At 41.1% G+C, this 14,333-nt stretch overlaps 1 protein-coding gene across 3 annotated transcripts in view; it reads right to left on the bottom strand.

The window, feature by feature from the left end:
• zbtb46 (zinc finger and BTB domain containing 46) overlaps window positions 1-13,273 on the bottom strand; it is an 81,493-nt gene extending 68,220 nt beyond the window's left edge. Inside the window, exon 1 of one of the 3 annotated variants that reach the window (XM_037541643.1) lies at window positions 12,967-13,273. The gene's annotated coding sequence lies outside the window, so the exon portion shown is untranslated. The other 2 variants (XM_037541645.1, XM_037541644.1) reach the window with 2 other exon arrangements.
• Window positions 13,274-14,333: the final 1,060 nt, after the last annotated feature.

Below are 14,333 nucleotides of genomic sequence, written 5' to 3'. Positions count from 1 at the left end.
AGAATCAGAGCGGTGCTGACCAAAATTAGAAATTATCACAGAGGTGTGTTTTTGTCTCATTGTTTGACTGATGTTTAACATTCATGAATGAAACCGAAGGCCTAGCTCAAATAATCAGTTTGCCCCTAGAAAAAGTAAGTGCAAAATCAACTCTAAAGTGTATACCATTCATTCATTCATTCATTTTTTTAAGGCACTTCTCCCTCAGGGTCGCGGGAAGTGCATATCAGATCCATATAAATAAAATATATTACATCAACACAATTGCTGTCTTTTAGGCTACTTCTTTTAGTGTTGTATAACATCAATTTTGTTGATGTAATGTATTTTATTCATGTGGAACTGATATACATAGTTAAATCAACTAAATTCTGTGCACTACTTTTTTCGGTAAGTGTCCTGGGCCTGCATTAAGCCACAAATTTGAATATTGAATATTTTTGCTACCATTATCTTATTACAGGTATAGATTTGTTTCTACAACATATGGCCCACAAAGTCATAACACAAAAGCAATTGTGAAGCTACATCTCAGAATTAAGGGAAATGTATACACCTTATCAGAAACAGTCACTTTTCTAGAATTGATGATTTTTAGATATCTCAAGAACTTTCAGAACTTGTCATGAACCACATATGAAAACCAACCCTGTCTAGGACTTAAGAGAACACACAGCAACTCCAATCCCTTCCTTCAGATACACAACGGACTGAGCAGCAGGGTGATCATGAAGTTCAACATGGAATACGAACATTCCGAAAGTTCACTGCTCCCATAAGATTTGTTGATGAGAGATGCTGGTTCATCACATATCTAAGAAATTGTGGACTTCAAATTTTACATTACATTATGTTGCATCATTATTCTCTTATACTCCTTCTGCCCACCCGATATTAGCAGGATCTGACAGAATGGACGAGCCTGACCTGAGACAAGGAGAGAGATGGGGAGAGAGAGAAAGAGAGGCAGGGTAATAAATGCACTGAGGGTTTTGACACCATAATCACAGCAATTGATCAGCAATGAAAGAAACTGTGTTTTAATCTTTGGGTTTTATGCTGGGTTTAAAGGTGTAACGGCCTTTTACTAAAACATCACCTATTAACTTCTGCTCTGTTAATACAAGCATTTCATGAAAAACTTACCACATTTCAGTGGTTCTTTTGGTCATATTTAATCAAATATATCATAATACTGGCCAGTGTTTTAATGCAGTCTTGTGTTGCCATAGCTACCATGATTGATAGCGTGAGTGTGGCTGCGAGACGCCCCTACCACTAGACACCTCTCTATTGAGCAGTCTCGTCTTTCTTTAATCCTTTTCTTTCTTCCTCTCAATTTGCTCCATGAGTCTTACACTGAACAGTTCAACTATGAACAATAAAGTTACCTAGCATAAAAAATTATTTTAAAAAATGGAAAACAAAAGCAAAACAAACATAAAATATAAACAAAACAAGCAAAATGAGAAAAAAGTGGCCAGTGTCGTCAACACGCCCACCTCAGAAGCCTAATTTTAAAGAAAGTCACACATTCCCACACTGTGAAGTGGCAGTATCGAGTGTCCAGCCAACACTTTCACTGATGAGCTTCTTAAGTGGAAATGAGAGAGAGAGAGAGAGAGAAAGAGAAAGAGAGAAAGAAAAATAAAGTGAAAGTGAGTGAGAAAGAGTGAGAGAGCGCAATAAAGAGAGAAAGAAAGTGACTGACAGAGACTGAGAGAGAGAACCTGACAGACACCTCTTTTTTAAAATTCTGAGAACAGCAATGTGTGTAGGAACTTGAACCACAGAAAGAGGATGTGACTGCCGCTGGGTTTCACGACCCCCCTCCTGCACTATTCCGGCCTTCAGTTAATATCTTTACCCACACACCCTGCACAAGCAGTTTACCTCATTTCATTACCTACTAAAAAAGAGGGCTTTTTTACAATGTGTGCTGTGTAGTATTGATAAAGTCCAACATACTCTATGAAGTGCTGAGTACTAATGACAAAACTACAAAATAATCCAAAATAAAACTATGTCCCATGAACCTTATATTGCTTGTTACGATTGGACTGTTTAGCTTTGTTCTGCTTCTGTTAAATAACCCTTATGTACAGTACTACAAAAACGTTCAGGGGACCCTTCATATATTTAATTTCCAGTAAAAACATTCATATTTTTCAGTTGTTGGAAAAAAGCAGAAAACATAGAATTAACAAAATACTGAACAAAAGCCTCAACAACTAATTAAAAACATAATTTCTTTCAGTACTTAGTGAGTCCTTACTTTGCTTTCATTGCCACTTTAATTCAGGGAGACTTGCTTTCAGTATTTCTAAGAAATCTGCAAAGAATCAAAATTTAATCTTAGAAGCTGGTGGCATTTTCTGTTTTTCACAATTCAAGTAATACCAAACATATTCAGTGATGTTGAGGTCTGGGCTCTGGGTTAGCCAGTTCATCGTTCAGAAAATGTTAGCAACTTATTTGCAAATTTTCTTATTTTTTGTATATTTCTAACAGCTTCTTAGCAGCGATACATCCTTTAAGACCCACCTTTTTTATCTGAGGGAGACTTGGTGGTCTGTCAGGTCTTGCATGATCGTTAGGTGTCCTACTGTAATAGGACGTTGTTCATATGACTTGGGAAATTATCATCCCAGTGTTCCTTTGACTTCTGCCTACCAAACATGGATTGTCATATCAATTGCCTCAAAAATATATCTTTCAAAATGAATATTTTATATGATGCCTATTAAACTGGACATCAAATAAATTAAGTTTAATTGTTGACTTTCACACAGTACTCTATGTTCTTCTAAAACAATATGACTCACCCAGCAAATGGCAAATATTGCACTGAACTAAGTTTTTCTTATAGCTGTATAGACAATATATCCCCCAGTACTATCTGTAAGGAAACTTTACAAAAGGGGGCACTCTGGCCTGCTCACCCAGCTCCAAGAGTGTTCCATCAACGAGAGCAGAGTGTGAAATCTAGACCCAGAGAGGGATTGCTGCTCTTTTTTTGTCTGAGTAGAAATGAGAAAAGGAGCTACAAGGCCACAGGGGGGGCCTGTCCCACTTTCAGCACCCCCTTGGTAGGATGGCAGAGCAAGTGCTTGGGGTGGAGGGGATAGGGAGGTTGATTTGGCAATCCAGAAGCATGGCACTGACACCATGGACCGCTGCAGATTGGTGGTTTCACCAATTCATTGACCATGGCCAGTGCACTACAATTGTGATTCATATCACTCAGAGGAATGCGCTAATCTTAATTGAAGTGTTTACAATAATTTTTCGTTAAACACAAAATAATTGTACAACTTACACAAAGAGCTTTCATATCAAGCAACTTTATTTCTGTCAGCACAATCAATTTGATCAGGTCCTGAGCCACTCGTCCACCAACCACACACTCTGCAAATGCAACTCTTCACTCTGATGAATATTTCATGTCCTGATGGCACTTTTAAGACAGAACTAATTAATGAAAACAAGTTGATCTGGCATACGTTAAATCGGCTCAATTAGAAGCACGCGGGCAAACTCCACATGCTAATAGCTGCAGCGGCAGAGTAATTGTACTATGTTGAGGGGGAAGAGCTGAATGTTAAACAGGCCTTGTTAACAGCACTTTAGCACTCGCCGATGAACTCCCCTCTGGATTTCAAACCCTTGATAATGGGCTAATGCAGATCAGAACATCATACAAAGCATTTAGAAAAACAAAAGGCTAGCACCGTCCATTATGCTAACCACGGCAAGCGCCGCCTCACAAGCTGTGGGGATGATGTTGGCGGAAGATGCCTACGTTTTTATGTTCTATTTTAATTGCAGTTAAGGCAAATATAGTTTAGGGATATGTAAGTAAAGTATTTAAAATAGCACCTCTAAGTTAGCTTTCTTTCTTAGCTCAGGACACAGTTGAAATGTCTGGACCACCAAAGTGGGTTAAGCAATCCTTATTTGGAGGAGGGGGCGGATGAGAACACAGGTATTAATCAATTCATCACAAATTAATGAGTGCATACTGTCTTTTTTCTTTTTTGAGAACTGACAGCAACCAATCAGGTTCTGCCTCATACTATCCCAGCCTGGAACTGATCTGTTTCAAAGTCATCGGGAAAGGGGAAGCTGGCTGATGAGGGCAACTGAGCTGTGGGCTGCACTAGTATAAACTGCATGTTCTCAAGTTATTTTTTTACACCAACTGTCCTTTATATTGTGTGCATGTTGTAATGAACAGACCAATAAAATGGGCCACAGTTACTCAGAATAAAATCGTGCTACATTAATGCACATTAAATATTCTTTACTGAATAGTTAGCATCAAGGAGATATGAGGTTTTCATACAACAGCAGCGATATAGAGTTAATAGTAACACATCCTTGGTAACCATATTAGCAGGGGGTCTGGGGTCCTGCCTGACAACAAGCAAGCCAATAACTTCATGACTGTGACATACCACAGAGGGGACAGAAGATAATTGCCAATATGTAAGCTTGATTTCAAAAGTTCTCAGATGACATTGTTGTCAGGGGGTGTGTCCATTGTTATGAAGGGATGTGGTCAAATCTAGGCAATCAGTCCTTATATGGACAGATAAAATAACACCAATAAAGGATACTGACTTTGACACCAATTGTAAAATGTTTTACAATTAGATAGCTATCTATGCAGCATGTTGTGGTAATGAAAAGAGCACAAAAATGCCATAAAACAGAAGAAGTACAGAAAATTTTGACCCTTGGACAAGGCAATGAAAATGGAGTTCTCCCGAGAGAATCATAAGGATTCGAGTGCTACTACACAATCACACTGAATAAAAAGAAAACCCTGACCCTCATGACTACAAAGCATTTCTTCAACCTCTGAAATTCATAGGGAAAAGAAAAATGGATTATGTGGTATTGTGGGGTAAAATGTGTTAGCATCATGAGTGTCTCCACCCACCCTTTATGGTCAGTTCTTGGCAAGAATGTCTGGATGAAAAGTATAGAGACAGACTAAACCGTCCACTGAAAAATAAATAGTGCGCCAGCGAGTTAGAGAGAGTGTGTCTGCGAGAGCGAGACAGAGAGAGAAAATGGAAAACTGTCCTATAATGCTTTACCTGGAAGCTTTGATATGGAAATATATTTTGTTTCCAAATGTGAATGCTAGCACTGTGGCCACGCTCTCTTGTAACTACTAACCTCTTTTAAAGAGAAAGGAGTATGAGAGAGGTCAACAGAGGACTGGACTTACTTTTTCCCTAGATGAGAGATGTTTGAAGCAGGGCTTTATGTATTGCCAACTGCAAACAAATAGAACACTACCTTAGACATTTGATTCTAATAAGAACTCTACTGCTACACTCATTTCAGTAGAAAAAGGAGCCAGCATGTTGATTGTTATTCGATAATACAGTAGAAATAATTGTACTGAATCAATTTAGTATGTGTTAATGAAACCACTGACAATCTTACTATAAGTAAATCAAATTAGTATACTTAAGAAACTTTAGAAGCTCAACAATGCTGCATGGAGTGTATTCACTATAAACCACTAATCACCATGTGTAAGATGGCTGAGGAGGACCGAGACATGCATATGGGTTGAACTGGCAAAGGTTTAGCATGCCTGCCCATGTACAAACATCCTGTGTTTAAGACCATGTGTGGTCAAAAAAAGTGATCCAGCATGAGAAAAGGACTCTGTATATGTATGTTTGTTGGATTTCGGATTATAAATAATACACAATTTTAAAAAAATCAATTCTAGACAAACCAACATAAAAATAAAAAAGGCAAGTCTTCAATTTAAGTTTTTAAAAATGCATTTTATATCATTATAGTATATTTTGTTACTAAAACACTTTCTGGCAAGCCAACTCAATCGTCTTTATGGGCCATTTTTGGCCAATGGTCCACAGCTTGGGCAGCCCTGGTTTAGAGCCTTCAGTTCTTTAAACTGTGAAAAGGTTTTCTACACAAGCACGTTTGATTTACACAAATGCTTCTTTAAAGAACCATTCTTTGAAGAAAGGTTCTTTAGGGAGCCAAAAGTTGTTCTCCTCTGGCATCACTCCAAAGAACTATTTTTGAAACCGTTATTTTTAAGAATGTACTAAAAGAAATATGGCCTGAGTAGCTAGGCAGTACAATCGCTGAAGCAATTTAAGCCCCACCAAGACAATCCTCGTCTCAAATCTCAATCCAACTCAGCACAGCACAGTCAGAGAGAGGAAGAGGGAGAGAGAGATTAATAAAAAGTAGATATGCATAGTGCACAGAACAAGGAAGAACATGAGAGAGAAAAAGGAGAGGAAAAAAAAAACACTCAGAGACCACATCCTCTTTTTCAGGCTGTCAGCGTTAGCTAAGGGCACAGGCCCCCGCCCTGGGTCCACTATCTCATTTCCAGCAGCTTTTTTCACCGCTGTTCTCCCCAGGGCCTTCCACTGAGCCCCCACTGAAATATTCAGGAGGCACCTGAGGACACAGGTCTGTGTGAAGCAGGGCGGGGGAAACTCCGCTTTAACCCACACACCGGGCTACTAATCTGGGTGGGGGGGGGGTTGAACAAGTGGCTGAGGAGCACAGCTGTCACTCTATAGATACATCACACACACACACACACACACACACACACACACACACACACACACACAAACCCCTGACCCCTCCAACACCTCAAGGGACTTACAAGCACCTGTATGCATCCCTGTTAAAAAGATCCATTTTAATGATTGTTTTCTAGGGGGAGGAGTGAGTTTGGTTACACAATAACAAGAACAAATAGCAAGCTAGAAAGTATTGTTTGTGAGAAAACTTACTGACCAGGTTTCTTTGACATGAATTAATCTTGGTGGTGATTCCCTGCTGACAAGTCTATTTAGTGTAGGCTGTCCTGATTAATTCCCAAAACTCAATTACTTGATGTAACTCCTTTAATGTCCAAACTTTTTTACGCACTACCATGCCAGTTAGCACTATAGCCCATGTAGTTACTGAATAATAAGCCTACAGATGTAATAAGCCTTGGATTTTACATCAAGGAAATGTACCTTCTTAATGAGTCTGCAATGATTATTGAACTTTTTATATTCTACTGTTCTTTCAATTGTAACATTGTTGCATGACCATTTTCTAAACTTTTTTTTCTTTTACGACTTAAACAACTTGTCACTTTTTAGTCACTGTGCCTTTAACACTGAGAAATGCAATTGGCCTCTGTTCTGATTGGCTGACCTGTGCTTCCTATATTATAAAAGTCTTGTTAAAGGCTTCCTCATTTACCTTTTAGCACTAAAGTCTTCTGAAGTCTTTTAAACAAAGTGTTGTTTGTTATTGTTAAGTCCACTTATTCAGCCCTGTATAAAACCTCAGGTTATTAAACTGACTATCAGTAAATTACTCAATTACTAATTTAATCAACAGTGAGAGTCCTTCTTTAATCTGGGTCTGCAAGGCCAGTCCATTGCGCTTGCTTTCTTATAAAGAGAAATAAACTCCACCAGTTTGGGAAATATATAATGTGCACTTCTTATGGAGCATTCAGACAAAGCCTACAGGTGTCTCACATACAGGTTTATAATACACAGTTATGGTCAGCAGTTAAATGTTTGGATGGACACAACGCTATCTAAGTAAGAGAGTGTACAGACAGATGAGTTGTGTGCGGTTTGTAAGTCGGCAGTGTTGCAGGCATACGCATCCTAACCCATTACCCACACAGCGCTGCCCACAGCCTGGGTAGCGCAGCCTTCAGTCACACACGCTCACACACTCCGCCTACTCACACACGCGGAGTTCAGCTGTGTGTCGTGTCAGCCTGCACCCCATCCTACCAGCCCCCCCACCACGCACATAAGACCAGTTCACCAGCTCAGCCACCCCCCGCCTCCAGCTCTTTCTCTCTCTTTCGCTCTCTCAGGCCCTCTCACCATCTACCCCCATAGCTCTGCTTTCCCTGCAAATGATCAGATTAACAAGCACAACCACCCTCAAAAAACATCTGAGAGCGCATTTCTATTCAACTCTTTCTTCCTGAGCTGCTTTCTAGGTATAGCCAACATATCATCACTGTCATAAGAAAACCTCATAATTCCTTGTAACGTTTTGCAGTTTTGTTTTTTCAACAACATTTGAAAACGCTGGCAGCTTTTGAGGATAGTGTGAACATCTTACGACCAAAGGGGAAACTAAAATGTTTAGAAGCTTTTTAAACACATGTGATGTTAAAGTTTTGTCTTTCTCCATTAAAAGTCAGTGTTGCAGAGATTTTAATGTCTTCTTGCTCCCTCTCTTTCGCTCCACATACAAATATTTCAATACTGTGAACAAAACCAGTAAAATGAATTTATTTCACGATGCAAAAAAAATTTGTATTATGGAAGAATGTGTATTATGTTTATTAAAGAAAAACATCAGTATTTTATTAATTTTACTGCATTTGTAACCCCACAGAAATAAATGTTGCATGTCTCTTTTATGCTGGTAGATTTAGTCCCAGTTTTGTACATTTTATAAATGTTTTGCATGGAAATCAGCATGAGCAAATATGTACATGAAAAATACTGGATATTGGCATCGGCCCACAAATCCTGTATCAGCACATCCCCAGCTTCATCCAGGACCTGCTGCATGCAAAAAGGCTACATTTTGGACCTGCAACAAGTCAGGTCTTCAATTAACAACAACATTATAACACTGCAACCACCACTATGATCTACATAATGCTACATTGCTAGACAGTAGAAGTACATGCTACATAATCGCAGCTCATAAACTGTTGTTGCCATGCTATTGTGTTGTGCCCTGACTAAGCCTCTCATTAAACAGCTCCAGCAAGAGTCCTTGTCCATTTTTTTTCTCTTGATCAAAAGTCTCTCACTTCTTCTCACACACTGAAAAACAGCTTCCCACCTCAGTCTGCTGTTGACACAACATTACCACACCTGCGAGGAAGTCAGTCAGCACAGTGGATCGCAGCCCTGTTTTCCACAGAGTACGCACCTACTCACACATAACTATTATCCTCATTTACCAGCATGCTACAGACCAACCCTGATACCCATGGCAAACATACGCTGACCTTCCAGGATTAGACCTTTTGTCGTCTAGCAATGCTGGCTGTGCGCAAATGTCTGAATGAACGTGCATCTGTGTGTGCTTTGAGCAAAAGCTCAAGTTCACCTGCATGAGCATACTCTGCCCACAAAATGTGTTCTTTTGTAGCAACTGCTGCAAAGTTGGATGAGTGTTAAAGGACGTGGACAGAAATCCCATTCAACCTAATGACTGAATAAGTTGTGGTTACTACATAATGCTGAATTTGTGCAAACTGCTATGTTACAGAGCTGGACTATGTTGTTGAGGAACACTGAAACTAGGCAGGTTGAAAATGACAACAAATTTGTCACCATGCTAACTCCCGCTTGATTACATACAGAGATATTTGTGGCCTATAAAGAAAGTCAATGTGTTAATAGCATTCAATAGATACTGCATAGAAGATACTGAAAAGAATGCACATTAAAACTCTGATTTTCTGACATCTACGTACTGCAAGTAGAGCAATATGTGCTTTTATCCAATGACCCCACAACATCCTCAATACATCACTAAACAGGTACACCACACACAAAATGAATGTCAAGGTCTTTGCAAAGCTAAACACTAAGGCTCCTCACCTAATAGATTTAGTACTTTTGTCAGGATTGCAATGTATATCCAGTATGTGTGTTTTTACTCTCAGAATGACAGGTGGACAGGCTCCCTACTTTACACTGACTGTTCCAAAAGACACCTGCCAGGTGCCTGAGGCATACACTAACTCCCCAGTTCAACAAGAGAAAAACTACCTGCCACACTATCAACCACGTTAAGCCATCTGTCTTGGAGTTTTGAACAGGTGGTTTAAGGAGTTTAGCTACTGTCCATGTCTGTTGACCCTTTGCAGCAATATGTGTTAGCCAAGATGAGGGTTCATACCATTTTAGAAATATAAAAATGCCTTACATCAGACCTGATTAGGAAAGGAAGTAGATGTGCCTGCATTTTTATTTCAGCCTACTGTAGGCCATGTTCTCGGAAGATGGGAATCAAGGCAGTCCCCTTGCATAACCAAAAATTATTCTGCTCAATTTAGCCCTTAACCAGTTGACTAATTCCTGGACTTAACAGTGCACTATACTCTTCTATTATACCACTGGATGCTGAGTTGGCTTTAAAACAAAAAAGGAAAAGCTTTTGAAGCTTATGCTTATAGGTTGTTTATCTAAAATGATATTAAGTGCTTACAGCCAAATCCCCAGTGCTGAATTAACACCTATTGTGATCATTTAAGTCCAGCTGGACCCCCGAAATGAACACTGGAATAGTGGATTCAACACTGCTGTGCACAAACAGCCTCATTAAAGAGCTTCTGTGGCGTAGTGACATTAGAAATAACATAACAAACTTTCATAGCCTTACACAGACTCGTCAAAACAGTGAAAATCAAACCAACTTGTTATACATCTCAGGACTCCATAGAATTCCACTCAGTTTGGCAACTGAGGCATTTAGAGAGCTGTTGAAAGGCTTTCACAGAAAAACTTTTTTGCATTTACAGCATTTGACAGACACTCTTATCCAGAACGACGATAATTTTACACAGGTAGGCGAAGGTAGTGTTAGGAGTCTTGCTCAAGGGCTCTTATAGCGTAGGGTGTTTACCCAGGCATCGATTGAACCCCAGTCTACCGTGTAGACTGCTGAGGTGTTACCCACACCAACCACCACATGTGCAATATGGTAATAGGTATTTTTAAATGTCCTTTTTAATATGTGAATTCAAGCTGATTGCACCTTAACACCACTCTTTAGGCATGATTACCATTAAAAATAAACCTTACTCTACAAAACCACAACCATGCTTTAAAGGGGACTGAATTCTACTGATTTTTCAAAATTTCTGCATAAATAAATGGTTATGATGTCATTTTACAGAAACTTTCCAAGTCAGACATGTTCACATCAGTAGTAATAGGAACGAGGCGCCTGCCAAATGAATGTCTCTAAAAGCTGCCTCACAGAAAGTTATTACATGAAATGGGTATGAATACACTGCCTGCTGCCTAAAACATTGTTTTACAGACGTTTGGAGGGCAGGGTTGGCCTAAAACACAATTTAAACAGATATTCATGGCAGACAGGTACCTGAAGGGAGTTATATGGCAAAAAAGTCCCAGAATAAAACCCATTAATTCAGATGTATTCAGATTAGCGCAAAGCATTGTCCAGAAATCTGAGCTGGCAACTATCTCTGTAGCTAACAATTTCACATCAAATCACTCTGAATTACTTTGTTTACATCTCAACGATTAAATCATGCAGAAAATTTGAAAAGTCTGTGAAACTCCCCTTCAAATTGACTCTTGAGTTTGTTTTACACCTGTTCAAAGCTTTACACCTATTTTTAATGTGCCTTTTTAATCCGTTAAGGACTGCCACAGTAACGCCACTCGGACGTCAATAACACTGCTGTACACTTTTGACACACAAGTCAAAACAATGACCACCTTTCCAGTCAACTTGTTTCAAGTGGTGAATAATGTCACTCAGCCTGTCGTCCACCTGTGCCAGTGGCAGCCGCAAAAAAGCGTGACATGGAGGAACTACGGTACTGTTTGGAGAACCCTGTGTAACCCCGGACCGCCACGATGTCGCCACTCGAACCTAACGGATAGTTCAGGCAACGCACGTGAACCCGTCTGACGTCGTTGCCCGGTGACGCTGCTCGACCGGCGCGCGCTCCCTATCCTCACAGCGAGTGAGAAAACCAGAAAATGGAGGAAGACGGAACTGACCAGCAGTGTGAATGGGGGAAAGGGGGCAGACGGGCAAGGAGACACCAACACGACCCCCAGAGATAGCGGCGCTCTTCAAGCACACGGACATACAGGCGCTTTCCCCGCCACACACTGCACTTTTTAAGTTGCGAGAAGTGGCACACAAAGGATTAAAGGGCGGTCGGATTTACGGGTGGTGGGAACGAAATATGAGTCCAAGAAAAAAGCAAAAAAGAAAGAAAAGAAATCTCCCTTCTTTCGTCTGGGGCGCTAGGGTTGGGTGTTGACGCAGCAGAAATTTCCAGCAGGCGAAATCCCCCTTTTTGGAGGTTAAACGAGGGGAGAAGGGGGAATGGGAGGCGGGGGTTAAGCCCTGGCTCGCCGAGTCGACAGCTCTTCACTTTAAACCTCCCTCGACCGCAAGAAACGGATAGTTAAAATCGCGGAAGCGGGAATAAGTGACAGCTCGACTGGAGCTGAGAGGCCAAAGAGTCACGATACGGTCAGAACTTGAGGGAGGAAAGCAGCTGAACACGTGAAGTAAAACCGGGGTAATTTAGCCTCAAACGGTGTGTTACCACTGTGTTTGATTAAAACGTATCCAGAGAGCAAACACAACCCCCTCCGGATAAAAGAGACAAAACAGGCTTCACCTCAGCACAAGGCTAATCCACAGCGAACCGTTCAGCGCCGAACCGCCGAAGGCTCGCGCTCAGCAGACGAACCCTCATCCCTCCGCTTTCCCTTCAGCTCTACAGGCTGCCATTGTCAGGGGCTGTCATATGTGGCTCACCTGGCGACGTCAAAACAGGTTTCTCTCACAGAAGCGGCTAAAAACTTAGCCAGTTACCTCACCCCTTCATTCAGTACCGATACAGAGACGGGCTGTCAAAACTCACTTGTTGTTCGTGACAATCAGCGTCCTCAAGAAAACTCACTGCTCTGTAACTCGAACTTACCTCGCTCCCCGAGTACCTGACATGTTCAGTGCATAAACGCCGGTCCGCGTCTGAGCCAAGAGCGAAACGACTCGCGAGGAAAACTGAACGTCGAAGCCGATAACAGTGACAACGCTGTCAGTGTTGTGATGGACCGTAAAGCGAAGCAAGTACATGCGGCTGTACGAACTGAGTGCTGTAGGGTGGGTGAGACGTACCTGTTAACCCATGAGTTCTGGGTTCGAGCGTTGTCGATTCCTCGGGCTTCAGTTTTTGGCGTGACCCTGTGAGAGACGGAAGATGTGAGAAATTCTGTGTTCAGTTTCTCCCCACGACGCTTTTGTGTCCGCCAGTGTAATTCCCCTGTTCTCTCCCCCTCTCTCTGCCTGTCTCTTTTTTCCCCTCAAACTCTCCCTCCCCTGCTTTTCCGTGTCTCGGTATCAGGAACCAGCCTCCCCTCTCTCTCTCTCTCTCTCTCTCACTCCCTCTCCTGAGCGCGCTCTCTCTCTCGGCTGAGACTCAACTACAGGAAATGAGGCAACGTGAACGCTCGCGCTCGTCCTAACGGCAGGCTGAATAAAGGTTGAACCGTGGACAGCTCCAGTCTGACTGACAGCCTTATTAGAACCGTCACTCACCGTCACCTGTACACACATACAGGTGGATAACAATAATAAAAACAATAGCAACAACAGCAACAATAATGAAATATATATCCACACACAATGCTATATAAGCATTACACATCATATTTAATGCTAGAGAGAGATATTTCCAAGGGGACATTGTACTATTGAATACTATTAGTACTAATAGTAATAATAATAACTTTAGATGGAGATAATAAAATAATAATGATTGTAGTTGGAGTGGTTGTTGCCATCACTACTACTATTGTTGTCTCAGCTGTTACTATTATTATTATAAACTGTCTATCTTTTATTACTTTAAACCTTTTTTATTATTAAAATAGCCAGTTTATAGTTTGCCAAGGAGCTGAGCCTAAATTCATCTGATACTGAATTTGGCCTGTAGCTGTAGCTGAGTTTGCGTAAGAGTAGCCTACTAGCCTCCACATGCAGTCCTTCTGCAGGAGCCCTTAAGAAGGGCAGGAGTATGTAGGCGTGAGTGAAAGCCTGCAGCCTGCTTTGTCCACTGCTCCACTGCTTCTGCTTTTCAGTGGTGGGGAAATTAAACATGCCCTCTAGTGGTGAGAACAATCCTTAGCTCACCCAGTAAGGGGTTGTCATAGGTACAGTATCTGTTTGTGCACGCCACTGTAGTTTTAAAGATAGAAAGCTTGAACTGTTTATTGAATATATGACCTCTACTTGCTATTTCCACCTTCCTTTGTAATCTGACATATTCTGGCATTTTAATCTGTGATAGTCTGGAATAGGTGTTGGAATTGGGTTTTGCTTTCCCTTGGTGACATGGTTTGGGTGCACATGTGTGACTGTGTCAGTGCATGGGCTGGATTTAGGTGTGTGTGTGTGTGTGTGTGGATTACTGCTGTTGGCCTGTAACAGGCCTACTGGCTTTGGCCTCTGTACAGTTGTGTAATGCTGATGTTCTCTTGCCACTC

The sequence above is a fragment of the Pygocentrus nattereri genome, chromosome 9, assembly GCF_015220715.1.
Source record: "Pygocentrus nattereri isolate fPygNat1 chromosome 9, fPygNat1.pri, whole genome shotgun sequence".
Taxonomy (NCBI): domain Eukaryota; kingdom Metazoa; phylum Chordata; class Actinopteri; order Characiformes; family Serrasalmidae; genus Pygocentrus; species Pygocentrus nattereri.
The sequence above is the reverse complement of the archived record's forward strand: the minus strand, read 5'-3'. Positions and strand labels throughout refer to the sequence as shown.